Source organism: Sus scrofa, chromosome 1 (genome assembly GCF_054392235.1).
Source record: "Sus scrofa isolate SSC_HxYL_T2T_F1_AM1 chromosome 1, Sscrofa_HxYL_maternal_Yorkshire_Landrace_v2.0, whole genome shotgun sequence".
NCBI classification, from domain to species: Eukaryota; Metazoa; Chordata; class Mammalia; order Artiodactyla; family Suidae; genus Sus; species Sus scrofa.
This window is the reverse complement of record NC_139383.1, coordinates 82,479,386-82,494,630: the sequence shown is the minus strand read 5'-3', so window position 1 is coordinate 82,494,630 and position 15,245 is coordinate 82,479,386. Positions and strand designations below refer to the sequence as shown.

The following is a 15,245-nucleotide window of genomic DNA, read 5'->3' as shown; positions in this document are numbered from 1 at the left end:
TGGGGATAGGCTAAGATTTTGCAGGTAGGTGGACCAATTAGGAAAGTTGCTCTAGAAACTAAGAAAAAGATGATGGTGACCTGAATTAGGGAAGGGGCAATATAGATTGAGATAACCTTGCATCTTCCACAATAGTGTTACAAACAGAATTCACATGACTTGTTAAGTGATGGATGAAATGAAGATGCAAGGCTGAAGAGGTGATATGTATTAAACCAGGTTTCTGATTTAGGTCACTTGAGATAGAGTGCATTTTGTGGGAAAATAAGCAGCTTTTGTTGGGTGGTGATAACTTTTGTTTTGAATATGATTTATCTGAAATTCAAATATTAGATACATAAGTAGATATATACAATACAGTTGCAATATATATGTGTCTGGGATGGTGACATATATTTTAGATTCACCAATTTATTCTCTTCCCATTCCAATTTGGTTTTCTGTAGCTTCACACTATACTTTGTGTCCTGAAATTTCATAGCCCTTTTAAACACTCATTTTTACTTGATGCCTCAAGCCTTAAAGAGTAAAATGATCTTAAAGTTCATTTTGACACACCCTCTTGGCTATATCATCACACATGCCTCATTTTCTTTTTAAATCTCTGACTTTCTATCTCATCTCTCTTTCCTTAGTGGGATCATTCCTTTTTATCCAGAGATTATAGTTCCCCTTTCTTCTCCCTCCTTCCCTTCATCTCCCTCCCTACTTTGCTTCCTCTCCTCTGGCCCCTCCCTTCTTACTCTCAATGTCATGCATACTAAATGCACTTGTGAACCCAGTATTTTCAAGATAATTTTACTCAATTTGGTTGATAGATGGTAATGATATCCTTTTCAAGATGAAAAGCGGTACTTAAAATTAACATCATTGACATATTATATATATTTAACTATATCCTGAAAAATATACAAAGGAAAGAATACACAATTTTTCTCATGCTTAATAAAAAAGATTTAATTACAGAATAGGAAAAAGTTCAACAGATCATGAAAGGACATGTTATATTCTTCCAATATTTGGAAATCTAGACAAAATGGGGATAATTTACTTTGAACATACTACTATAAAACTAGTTTAGATATGCTGATGTGAAAAATGAAAATGTTACAGCACTAATAAATCTAGCAAGCACAGATATATTTATAATGGACTTGAATCAAATCTTCAAGAAATTCTTTCTATTTACATTTTTAAACTTGATAATTTAGCAAAACTTTAAAAAACTTTGAAAGATATTTTTAAGACTAGAATTACTGATACTAAAATCAAATAGTAATCATTAAAAATAAAGTCTCATTTTTAAATAATTACAAAAATTCCTGAGTGAAAATTAACAGAATTTGTCCAACAGTATGTTAAACAAACTCTATACTAAAAGCAAGTAGGATTTATTCCAGAAATAGAACATTTGTAAATTGTTAGTGTATTTCATTTCACACTAGATTAAAGGGAAGCAGGTTGCCAGGGGGACATGGAAGGTACAGAATTACAGAAAAGGCATTTAATGTGAGTAGACATTTTCTGAATAGCATAAAGAGGTTTAAATAAATTATAATTGTTACCTGGATAAAGTAGGGATGCAAGAAGAATTAGGCAGAGAAAATAAAAAAGCCAGGCTCTAAGGAATAACAATAGGTGCCTCTTTTCCTGTAAAAAATAGTACTCATACTGGAAGCAAGAGAGAGAATTCTACTTAGAAGTCAGGATTTTGTCTAAAATCAGTCCAGTTTAGAAGAGCTTAAGCCCATTATGGTTGTTCAAAACTTCCTCTCACTCAAGTTCCAGTTTCAAAGATGGTGGCATAATCCCTTCAGCACATCTTTTAAACAAATATAATCTCTGGACAAATAAAATAAAAACCCACAGCTAGCTAAAACACCAAAGAGTAAAATCAAGGCTGACATTTTGTGGAGAGGAGATAACACTTGAAGAAGTGGCCCCAGTGGGTGGGTGGGTGGGTGGGTCTGTGTGTGTGTGTGTTCGTATGTGTGTATGAGTTTTCCTGTTTTTTCTTTCTTTTTGATTTTTGCCCCTTTGTTCCTATCAACTAAAAGCACATCGATTCTGTAACCACTAGATGGCACTTGCGAGCCCAGCATTTTCAAGACAGTTTGCTCAAGTTGGTTGATAGGTGGCAATGCTGTCCTTTTCATAGAAGAGCTATTTAAATTTGATATCATTGGCGTATTCACTAGAACAGGCAGTCTCAGAAATACACCCTGTGCTTAGCAAAGAGACTTTATCATGAACAAAAATGTTTCTTATGAAATAGTAATAATGCATTTGTAACGTGGTAATTCAGGATAAAATTCACATAAATTTCATTTCTCCCATTCGCAACACTGTCAGATAAGTATGGGCTTATTTTTTATCATAAAAAAATATGAACAACAAAAAGAAAAGAAGCTTAACTCACTTGCTGTAACACAAAACTGCTGTCTTGAAATAGCAGTATTCTTGAAGTAGAACTGTTAAATCTGCCTGATGTCACAAGGATTAGTCATTAACTAATGTGCTTGTTCCTTGGAAGCTTCTTTCTAGTACTGAGTCAAATTTAAGACAAGGCTTTAATTACATTATTTCATTTATTCTCCTACAAGTGAATACATGGATTGCACAAAATGACTTATCAGTATGTTATTTTTTAAAAAAGACTATTTTCTGTTTTCTATAACCAAATCTTCTTATTCTAAATTCCTCCACCATTGTATCCAATTGTCGTTTTTCCCTCCATTGGCAGCATATGTGTGGGAAGATGTAATAGAATGAGTGTCCATTAAGAAAACAATATTTTTGATGGAACTGAGGGCTTATGTTAACTTTCAGAGGTTTGTGTGTGTGTGTGTTTTGTCTTTTTTAGGGCTACACCCACTGCATATGGAAGTTCCCAGGCTAGGGGTTGAATCGGAGCTGTGGCTGCCAGACTGCACCACAGCCACAGCAATGCAGGATGCTTAACCCAGTGAGTGAGGCTAAGGATCAAACGCACGTCCTCATGGATACTACTGGGTTTTGTTACCACTGAACTACAATGGGAACTCCCAGAGTTACTGAGAATCCTGAACTGAGACATAAAAATTCCTTCCATCATTCTACTCTACCTGCTCTGGTGATAAAAGATGATGAAGAAAAAAAATGTACCTCCAAATTTAGGACTTTATATAAAGACCATATAAGAAGTAAAAATGTTTGTTATATTCTGGGTGGTATAACAGATGGATTTTCTCCAGGTTCTTAACAGCTTTACTTAACAGCTTTATATATCCTAAAACTCATCCATTTTAAGTGCATGAATCAATGGTATTTAGTAATTTACAGCATTGTTCAACCATCAAAATTAAGTTTTAGAATGACTCTTATCAATTCCCCCAAATCTCAGAGGTCCTGTGGTAGTTCATTTCCATTCCCATGCTCCATACCTAGGCATGTACTAGCTGCCTTCTGCTTCAATTGATTTGCCTTTTCTGAACATGGAATTTCATTTATTATGTATCATGTACTCATATTGCATTCATTGTTCTTTGTGAATAATATGCCATTGTATGGATTTGCCACATTTTGTCTATTCACCAGCTGATAAACTTTTGAATTGTTTCTATTTCTGGCTCTTGTAAGCAATGTTGCTGTGAACATTCTAGGACCAGGACCTGTGTTTTCATTTCTTTGTGTAGATACCTAGGAGTGAAAATGCAAACCTGCTTTTCCACCATAGGTGACAATTCCCATTTTACCACTCTTTACTAATGTGTGTTATTGCCTGTCCTTTTTATTGCCTCCATTATTGGAAATATGATGGGGTATATCTTTGTGCTGGAGATGGTTCAATAATATTAAAGAGGGTTTTTAATTCAAAATACTAAGTAATAGTGCTTTGCAGAGCCATATTGGCACCAGAGGCAGAAAGGAAAATCAGTAAGTATTTTAAATTGGAATATTTTATCTATCATTGTTTTTACATTTTTAATTTTTTAAATATGGCATTAAAATATTATTTAGCTTGATTACTGGGTTTATGGTACTTTCTTAATTCTGCTAAGTGCCTCATTCATCTCCAGTAGTCCTTGGTAACTCAAAAAGGCTCTCGGTTTCCTTAGCTTCAGGCCAAAGAAAGTTAGGTAGAAAGGCCAGAAGGTGGAACCCAGTGGAGCTTTCAGGGAAAGGGGGAATCTTTGCATAAGTGATTGTGCTCAGTAGACAAACAAAAAGAATCCATATTGTTCATATTGTTGACAGCCTCAAGCTGAGAGTTAAGGTAAACAATTACTGATGTGAAAATTACTGGAATGTGGAGATACTGTCACATGCCCAAGTTGGGTTATGGCTTTGACCATACCATAGTAAACATATTTAAGGTGATGTGATGATTAAAGGAAAATGAATTATACTCCAAATTTGGTGGTATCTTTAATAGATTAACTCTTGGGGAAAACCAGAATGTTTTCCACTTATTCTTCTTGCATAAATTGGTTTTTTTTATTATTTCTTGACAAGAATTTAATATTTTGTTTTTATAGTATCAGATGGAGTCTTATCTATCTAAAGGCCCTTAAGACATTTGGATCTGTTACTAAATGTGTTTGTTTTAAAAGGTAAATATTGATGCTCAGGTCTTTAGAGGAGAGCAGTAGGACATTCTCAAAGGTGTGCATTTATGTCTTGTAATTTTCTTTGATTTTACCAATTAGATTCATGGGATCTTATTTGCAATAGGAAGTGTCTCTTTACATATGTATTTTTTATGTAGGGAAGTGGGAATTTCTCTCTGACTTTGATGTTCATTTCATATGAATCAGCACACTTGGAGCCAGCTCCAGGGAGCTTGAGCACAAGGGGGGAAAATGTGAAGATTTAATATTTAATACTGATTTAGTTCACAAAATCAAATACATTGCTCAGTATGAAAATATATAAGGTGGTTCTGGTTTTTAAAAACAGTGAGAATTGGGTTAACAGGCTCTTCTATTAGCTGTGGGAGCTTGAAAAAAGTTCACATGACTTCTGATCCTCAACTTTCTCATCTATTAGAGGTACTACCTGTATATGGAAATTTTATTTTAAAAAGATAATTAGTAAGTTCAAAGTTGGACAGTTAACAGTGAACTTCTTCATGGGGCTCTGTCTATAAATCTTTCCCATCTTTTCTCACTGTACCTTTTCCACCTGCTCTACGCAATCAACTTGTAGTGAAGACATCTACTGCTATGGACTGGATGTTTGTGCCCCCTGATAGTTTCTATGCTGAATTAAAACCCCCATAGTGATAATGGTGGGAGTGAGAGCTTTTGGGAAATGATGAATGGGATTAGAGTCCTTCCCAAAGAAGGCCTTGGAATCTCCCTCACCCTCCGTCATGTAAGACACAGAGAAAAGACAGCCAAAGAGATAGATTCTCACCAGACAAGAATCTGCTAGCAACAGAACTAGTAAAGTTAGTTTTAGAAACTCTTTATAGATTCTTGATTGAACTTTAAAAAATAAACTGTATAAAATATTTTCATGGAAAGAGACATGGATAATACACACACACACACACACACACACACACACACACACACACACACCAGATAATTCCTCTGATAAACACAAGGAAGCCATGCATTAATATCACATCAAGTGTAGGGTGGCGCCTTGAATTCTATATTTTCACATGCTGATGACCAGGATAATTCTATATACTTACAGTTCAAAAAACTGCTATCACAGTATATGTGTCCATGTGTATTCTATTTGGAATAAAACTTTGTCCCACTAATGGAAGGTCATTTGGAGAAGGTAATTTCTCAGATGTTTTGTGTAAAAAACTGTGAGAAATATGTTTTTCTTATAGATAAGAGCTTCTACAAATATATTGTGAAATAATTAAGCCTAGTTATGCAACTGGAATATAATGCAATATTTTTCTAGTTTCCATATCAGAAATCTTGGTTTTTCCTCAGATGAACATAGGTTCATCAGTTTATCCTCTTCTTGGAATATATGATAGTTTAATATAATGACACACAAAGGTGCTTTCTTTGTAAACAAGACAACTGGAGCAACACTCAGGGACCATGTTCAGAGGAATGACTTTATGTGACAAAGTGTCATGTTTAGGGATTCATTAGGTAAAACAGTTGTGCTATTTAGCATCATGCCTTTGGACTAGCTAATTTACTTATAGATTATGAATTTCATTCTCTCACTTAAATCCCATGATTTCTGGCACATGTATTTGAGGGTAAAAAATACCAAGAATGAAATTCCAACCACCAAAGTGTCTGTTGGCATTTATGGCTATAGCTGAATGATAAACAAGCTGATCTCTTCAGAATTGGAGGGTGGCCACCATAACTGGTCAGTTATAACAGCTAAGTGGGTAACTATAGTAATAAAATATAAATCATCATTAAAAACTGGGTTATAACTCTCTTTCCTAAATAGGGAGGAATTTAGTTCATGGAAGGCCTTTGCTCCTATGATAAAAACCAGTAAAAAAAGACAGAAAAAATACAAAAATTATACTCTTAAAAACCTTAGATCTCCAGACACTATAAGGACTAGATGAGCTAAAATTCTAGAGAGAGAAGTGTATTTGTATAGGTGAAGCGTGACTGACTTTCTTTTCAGGATGCATGTGCCACTTCTGGGCTTGGGCCAGTATTTGACACCCAAGGACAAGAGACCATAAAGAACTTAAATCAGCACCTGAGAAAGAGAATTCAATATTCCCAGTTTTATTGGGCTCTCAATGGAATAAGGATAAACCAAAGGTAAACTTGAATCATATTAAAATAGTCTCCAAACAACTCAGTCCTTAAAAATGAACTAAAAGCCAAGAGCAGAGTCTTAAAGTGTTTTCAGTTCTATAGTCAGAGCAGGTTTTGCATCATAGAGCTACGACTTAGTAAATATTTGCTGTTCAGAAATTTATCTTCTCCATGCCTCTTGTTTTCTCTTTTATGAAGTGGCACCTACCTCCTTTGGTTTTTGTTAATAATAAAGCAGATAATTCATATGATAATTTAACTCCATCATGATATGCAGAAAGTGCCTGTATTTTTTTTTTTTAAGTACAAAATTAATGTTCCATTACTAACTGAAACCCTTGATGGAGAAGGACAAAAGAAGGAGAAAAGGAAGGTTTCTCTTGAGACATATGACTCTTCTAATTGATTCTAGGGAAGTTATGAGCCCTTCGATCAAAGGAGATTGGAAAGGCTGGAGTCGTGCAAGATGAACAAGGTTTAGAGATTTGTACCATACAGTGCCTGCAGTTTAAAATACTATTTTGTATACTGAAAATTTTGTTATGTGAGTCAGTTTTGTGGTATATGCCCTTACCACAATTTTAAAAAGCTACCTAATTGAAACAGGAAATAACGTTAATTTTTTAAAGAAAAAGAAAAGAAAGCCTGGAGGTGGTGAACGAGCAAGAGGCACAAGGAATGAGAAGTCCTTCCCAGCGCAAGAATCAGAGTCCTTTATATCCTTGTTTAAAGCAGCACCTCGTGAATGTCATGTGCATTTCTTAGGAAGAAGGAACAAAGTGATGAACAAATTGAAATAAAAGTAAAAGTGAGGCAGGCAGAGGCTCTGCTCATCAGGGAACAAAAGAGATACCAGTGGGTGCAGAATCTGATGTTAGGAGGTGGTAACATCTTCTCCACTTTTGGCCTCAGACAAATGGCATTGACTCCCACTCAGCCACACTTGATGTTATGGATGAGCCTCCCAAAATTTGTGAGCAGTTTGAAATTGTAGGTGGAAAAACTAACCTACGCTCCATAGCTACAAATACCATCTAGATGTGCTTAGAAATAAAATTAACAAGAATTAAGCAATGCTTTTATAGGAACTATGTTCTTCACCAAATGACTTGAAATAAAAACATAAAAAATGGTGAATATACACCATTTCTGGAGGAGAAGCCTCAGCTGTAACAGTTCAGTTTTTTGAATGTTTCTTAAGAGTAAAGCAACATTGTCATAATCTCTAAAGGAAAGAATCCAAATACAACTGAATCACTTTGCTGTATACCTCAAACTAACACAACATTGTAAATCAACTATATTAAAAAAAAAGTAAAACAACATGAAAAAATTCTGGTACAGGTCTCTATGAACATTTATAAATTTATTTGAAATTAAAATGTCAATTTTTGTAAAAGTTTATCAGCAGGTAATATGCCATTACATATGTATCAGCTCCTGTACATACAATTATTTTGAATATGATATATTCTATTTTAGAAAGTAAATTCTATTTTATTATTATTATTTTGTCTTTTGTCCTTTTTAGGGCCATACCCATAGCATATGGAGGTTCCCAGGCTAGGGATCCAATCGGAGCTGTAGCTGCCAGCCTATACCACAGCCACAGCAATGCCAGATCTGAGCCACTTCTGCAACCTACACCACAGCTCACAGCAACACTGGATCCTTAACCCACTGAGCGAGGCCAGGGATCAAACCCACAACCTCATGGTTCCTAATCAGATTCGTTTCCACTGCGCCATTATGGGAACTCCAGGAATTCTATTTTAGTAAGAGTAAGTCAGTAAATGATGTTAGTTCAGTTTGCTATATATTTGAAAAATAGATAGGTTCTTTGCAACAGAAGAATGATATCTAGATTAAATAAAGGTATGAATTACATGAAAATATTTGAGGTAGAGATGCTCAAGTTAAACCCAGAGCTGCTTTTTTTTTTTAATTGACATGGCTTCTATTACAATATAACTGATTGACCACATGTTGTGTCCTTCTCTTTTCTTCAAGAACTTAGGAATTAATTAATGTAAAATTTTAAAATAATCCATAATTGCCAAAACAATAAATGAAATCTTCTTCTGGTCAGAAACTGAGAAATCCCTGGAATGGAAGATGGGCCACAAATGCAGATGATATAAAGACTATTATATTAATATTTATTAAGCACTGAGGTTTTTCAACAATGATTCAATGACAGTCACAGATAGAAGTATATAAGTACATACCCTTCTGAAAAGGTTTTCTTAGAATTGTTTTGCTAAGCTTAGAATTTTATTCTTCGTTTATTTCCCAGATGAACTTCAAGGAGAAATCTTTCATCTTAATTTGGAAAATCTTGTCAAACCTTTCATTTTGATCCATAGGTGGTTTTTCCAGTCTCCAATGGTCCCTCGGAGCCACAGAAAAGAAATTGTGTTAATGAAGTTTTGAGGGTGGGGTAACACAACAATATAATGTTGAGAAAACCATAATTTTTTCCTCTTTTTTTCTCCTTACTAAGTTCCCAGTTTTGCTTCCACATAGCCATGACTCACCCACTTTATGGCAGCAAAGAAAGTTATCATTGCAATTTACTATAACTAGATATTAATGCGCCTTCAACCACTTGGGAAAAAAGGAAAATTACTACAAACTGATCACTGTTTTGTTCTGGGCTAACAGTGCTTACCAGATTTTACAGACATACCTTAAAAATTCCATAAGATCATTGAGCTAACATTTAGTGATGAGGACATGCATGCTAACAGAGATTTTTTTATAAGTAGCCCAAAGTTATACATTTATAGTGGAAGAGATAAAATAACTCCATCTTTACTCCTTTTTAGGTGTGAGACAAAACTTAAAGAGATATTGATAAAGCTGACAGAAGGAGTGACAATAAAAAATTGCCAGACATTACATCTACTTTTCTTTTCTTATTTTTTACATAATGAATATGTACTGGTAATAAAATAATAAATATTTCACAAATGCATATTTAATTGATATCAACACAATTTAAAATTTAAACATATATAATTTTATTTCCTTTTATATCTCAATAAAGCTAGGGAACAAAAAATTTATACCATCAGACACACTGCCAGATTGGACTGAATGGAATAAAAAGAACTGTGATGAAGGAGGAAGTACAGAGAGATGCACCAGGGCTGGCTTTGAAGATGCAGGAGGGGAGCCATGAGACAAAAAAAGCAAGTGCCTTTAGAAGCTAGAGAAAGCAAGGACACGAATCCTCTCCTAGAATCTCCACAAGTGAAAACTGGTTATAACCCAGCAAGACAAAATTTGGACCTCTGATCTACAAAATTGGAAGGTAATGGGAGTGTGCAGTGGTGAGCCACCAAGTATTAGTTATTTTGTACAATAGTACTAGAAAACTAATGCAAAACTGTAACACAGAACTTTACCTTCAAAAGGCCAATTGCTTTTTTAATTACCTTGTTTTTTAGCATCTATGCCATTTTTTCTTTTTCCATATATATTAGTACAATATATATGTAAATATTCTACTCTTTTAATATGTTCTAGTTCTATTTTTGTTTTTCCTAAAGAAAGGTTACAATTTAATACAGCATTTATTGCAAGTCTAACAGATAAGGATGTGCTCTATAATTCTTTCTTCTGTGTTACTACATCCTATGTTTGTTTCTTAGCTCATCCCTGTATAAGGAGAAGTGAAGTGTCAACCCTCCATGAAGAACTAACAGAATTTAGCTTGGCTTGAATGACAGATCAGAGTGGGCTCCAGGAAGCTTTTACCCTGATAGTTCTACCTCCTCACCCAGGAGCTGTCCTTGTTCCAGGTTTCTAAGTTGAACTTGTCTTTTAGAGCAGTCCTTTTTGCTCTTATGGTTTTATTAAATACACACTGCAATTGTCCATGTTCTTGTTCCACTAGGTACCATTGGAGACTGGAATCATCACTTGACCGTGGAGCAAAATGAAAGATTTGACAGAATGTTCCAAAGGAAGATGAAAGATTTTCCCTTGAAATTCATCTGGAACATAGATGAGGAGTAGTGTCAGTGCAAAAAATCATATTAAAAATCTGCTAGCTAGAGAGTATATTTTAAATATACATATTAATTTGTGCTTCTCATATAAAAATGTCAACTTTAAAACTTTATTAATAAATTCAGTGAGGAAAGAGTGCTTACTAATTGCCATGGGTTTGATGGACTTTTTGAAATTTTTCAATTAAAATGATTTGGGCAATAATCTGCATTGATAGTCTGCAGGGTAATGGAAAAACAGCATATGACATGAATTATAAGTGTCTTGAGAGATTTCTGTAGGATGCAATGTTTCTTTATCTACAATTATGTTTAGGATTAAACAAACTATAAATTCTTTCATTATTCTAATTAAAATAACTGTTTTGTTTAAAATCATTGTGAATGTTGAAATAGAGAAAACACATGTATACACATGCATATATTAAAAATTTATAAGCTCCCAAATTTTGTACTGAAAATTGGAGTTTCAAAAGCAGATTAATAGTTCAATTAGTTAGCTATTTGGATAAAAAGTAGTTGTATTTGTAGCATATCTCTCACTAAAACAATTCCAAATGTATTTAATAGTTAAATATTTTAGATAAGATAATTCTTATTCTGTTTATACTTCCTCAACCTTGTAGATTATGAAAGCAGTGGAAGAAAAAAGAAAAAAATTGGTAAATGTTCAATCATAAACATTTCAAGTCATTCATAGTAGTCAGCAAATTGAAACAACCCAAGGTCCATGACATTAAAATGAACAAGTAAATTATGACATTTCACAAAAGAAAAAACAGTAAGGATGCATGAATTACAACAACATGGAAAAATCCTCAAGTCTCAGAAACATACTAATTCAGTGGAAAAAAACCAGACACTTATTGCTCAATTCACTATATCAGATTTTTAAAAAAGAAAAAAATCTACTTGTTTAGAAAAAGAGTAGTTACTTTTGGGCAGTGGTGTAGAAACTGGTCAGGCAAATAAGAAAATTCCTGAGTTTTGCTAATATGCTCTTTATTGATCTTAAACCTGGTTTCATAGGTGTGGTCACTGTGAATATTCATTGGGCTATGCATGTATGATTTGTGAGCTTTCCTGCATTTTGTCATGTATTAATAAAACTTGTGAAATAACTCACATGCATGAAAACTTTATATAGCACCAGACAAGTGAGATGTTTGCAGTTTATAAAAGAGACAAAACGTTGGTTTATAACTGGCAAAAGTTTAAAAGCCTGGGAATGTTCAATGTTAGAGAGAGTAGGGTGAAATAAATGTTCTCTCATATAAGTTATCGAAAGGAAAATCGGTTCAAATCTTTACAGCAATTTTGATGCAGAATCAAAAGTCTTATAAATTGTTACATTCTATGACCTGTAATTTCATTTCTAGGAAACTTCTGAACACCTATTCAGTTAACTCAGTTTTCTGCAATTTAAATTTTACCTTCACTACATTTCCTACTTGAACTAACATACACTTCCATGTGCATGCAATTCGTTTGTTTTCATTGCCCAGCTAAAATATATATATATCTTTGCAGATGACAAAAATTTGAGGTTTTCTCTCATTTTTAAAACTCTTTGCATCTTGTTCAAGCACTGTATTGCAAATAAGAATAATCTACTTCTAATCAGCTTGTGGAAAATAGTGCAGTTCATCAAAATGATTTATGAAACACCATAAAAACAATTTTATTGACCTCCCTGAAGAACTATAAACAAGAAGTATGAAGTTGTCAGAGATTCATATATCTTTTCAACATCTCTCTCTCTCTCTTTCTGTCTCTCTCACCTTAGAGCTCCTTGGCCTCTCATCTCTGTGTTCTTCATGTGAAGGATACATCCTTTTCTCTGTCTTCCTCTGATGTAGGTCACAGACGTGGCTCATATCTATCAGTAGCTGTATCTGTGCAGTAGGCTGGCCACTGGAGCTCTGATTTGACCCCTAGCCTGGGAATTTCCATATGCTGCAGGTGCAGCCATAAAGAAAGAAAAAATTCTCACATCTTCATCTCTTGATTTCCACTTCTAACTGTATGTTGCATATTTTTTGTAATTTCTAGGACCACTAACTCGAGTCTCAGCTGGTTAATCACGGTCTCCTCCAATTCCGATGAGAAGCTCATTAGTTGAGTGATCACATAATAAAAGCTCTTCCCCAGCTCTTATACATATGTGTGTATATACACAAATATACATATATATGTATTATGCATAATATGTATATATTGCATTGTTTTTATTTGATTTTACTATTTCTTTTATTTTACCATTTATATTTATTTTCATTTTCAGTTTTTTTAATTAAAGATATTTAGTTTACCCGGAATATTAATTTCATTGATAGTATAATGGTATGAATCAATTTTCTTTCACATATACTATTATTCATTTGTCTTATGAATAACCCCCTTATGTTTTGTTAGTTACATATTATTTTTATGTGCATACTAAATTCTCGAGATTCCTCTACCTTGAACTAATGTCACACTATATTGATCATCCTTGTTTCATAGTAGCTCAAATAAGTCATATGTTCCTTAGTATCCTCTCCTCTATGTACATTAATACACTCTTTTTGAAAATGTCATACAATAGTCACACATATTTTTGTTTATTTTTCATTTAAATTCACTTTTTGAAGGAGCTTATTTAGGTTTCCGATTATCATTAGATCATCTTCATATAGTTATAAGACGTGATTTTTTGAATTTTTTGTATGTTTTTGCTTATTTTCCGTAGTAACTGGCACTACATCCTCTCCTAAGCCTCAAAGGGCACCTCTGAGATTGCTCTTCAAGAGAACCTGCCATGAGGACTGTACCTGGATGATATACCTCGGATGTACCACAACTTCCACTCTAAAGTCTCCCCTGGTTGCTTCAAGGCAAGGACTGGATATGGAAGTGGTATTCGTTGCAGGCATTTCTTCTTGACATAGGACTCCGCTAATGGAAAATCTTGAATCTGGCCTCCCACTGGCCTTTCAAGAATTTTGTAGAGCTGCATGAAAGTGCAGGGCTCACCATCCCCTCACTTCCTTTCTCTTTTGCAGGTGTCAGAATTGCATTACACTTCTACCACTCTCTCTCCTCTTATACTCTTTGCCATTTATTCATCACTGGTATATCCCCAGTAAATCTATTGCTGGCTAATGGAGGCACACATATTTTCAAGTGATTATTCTCTATTCCTTTATCCTCTTTGGTAAAGTGTCTTTCAGGTTTTTTGGTTACCCTATTGTGCATAAGCTGTTTGAAAAACTCCTATTTGCAAGAGAGTGCTTCACCTAAATACAAGAAAAAAATGTGTCCAAACATGACATAAATCCTCAGATTCCTGCACTTATAAAGGTGTGTAGAGGCTGTACCTGTGCATCAAAAATAAACCAACTTCATAGACACAGAACAGAATATTTGTTGAAATAATACATACAGGGGAAAGGTAAAGTTTAAATTGTAGAAAATTGAGTTAACTGAAGAAAAGTTCAGATGTTTCATAAAAATGAAATTACAGAATCATAGCATGTAACTATGTTTAATATTTTGATTCTGCTTCAAAATTGCTATAAAGACTATTTAAGCTGATTTTCCTTTCCACAATTTGTGAGAGAATATTTATTTTGCTCTGCTCTCGATATCAATGAGCAGTCCTCAGTTTTTAAACTTTTGCCATTTTGATCCAATGTTTTGTCTTTTCTGTAAACTGCAAGCTTTTCAGGAAAAGGTCAGGTCTTACACAGAAAGTCTTTCATGCTTATGAGTTATTCCACACATTTCATTAAGACATGACAAATACAGAAAAAGTAACAGATCATGGTGACACATACAATCTGATGAATATTCACACCTAAGGAACCAGCACGAAAATCAAGAAACAGAATGTTACCACCATTTCAGGAATTCTCCCACTCGTCTGACCAGTTACTGTCCCACCACCCAAAGGTAACCACTCTCCTTCTAAACACACAGATTAATTTTACCTGTTTCTCAGTCTTATAATGCAATCAGTGTCTGTATATTTTCCACTGAGGAGGCTGTTTCTGAGATTGGTTGATGTTTACATGTAGTTGGAATTCATGCATCCCTACTGTTTTTCCTTTATGAAAAGCCACAAATGTGTATTTTACTGTCGTAAACCTTGGCTTGTTTCCATTTGTTGACTGTAATGGATGACCTGAAATGTTCAGGATTGAAAATGTACTGGACCTTTTCTTTTATGTTTTTTCCACTGTGTATGCGTTTCACTAGGTTTTCCCTTTAGGGGATTTATAAACAGATTCAAATATATTTTTCTAGTTTTTCTGCAGTATTTTATCTTAAATATTTAACTACTAAATACACTTGGAATTAGTTTATTTGGATGAATGCTACAGCTACAACTACTTTTTTATCCACAGAGGTAAATACTTGAACCATTAGATGAATTCATCCACCTTTGAAACTTTGATCTGCAGTGCAAACTGTGTTAATCTTGTAAATTATTAACAGA

At 34.1% G+C, this 15,245-nt stretch overlaps 1 long non-coding RNA gene across 9 annotated transcripts in view; it reads left to right on the top strand.

Moving 5' to 3' along the window:
* The window catches only part of LOC146406171 (uncharacterized), a 197,811-nt gene that overhangs the window by 131,494 nt on the left and 51,072 nt on the right, over positions 1 to 15,245 (top strand). For 4 of the 9 annotated variants that reach the window (XR_014807650.1, XR_014807670.1, XR_014807673.1 and 1 more), the window contains one exon: positions 9,799 to 10,065. The exons of 1 other annotated variant lie outside the window; for it this stretch is intronic. This is a non-coding gene — a long non-coding RNA (uncharacterized LOC146406171). Of the gene's footprint in view, positions 1 to 6,609; positions 6,753 to 9,798; positions 10,066 to 10,405; positions 10,556 to 10,650; positions 11,888 to 13,496; positions 15,044 to 15,245 lie in introns of those variants that run through there. 4 more of the 9 variants (XR_014807671.1, XR_014807635.1, XR_014807654.1 and 1 more) reach the window with 3 other exon arrangements.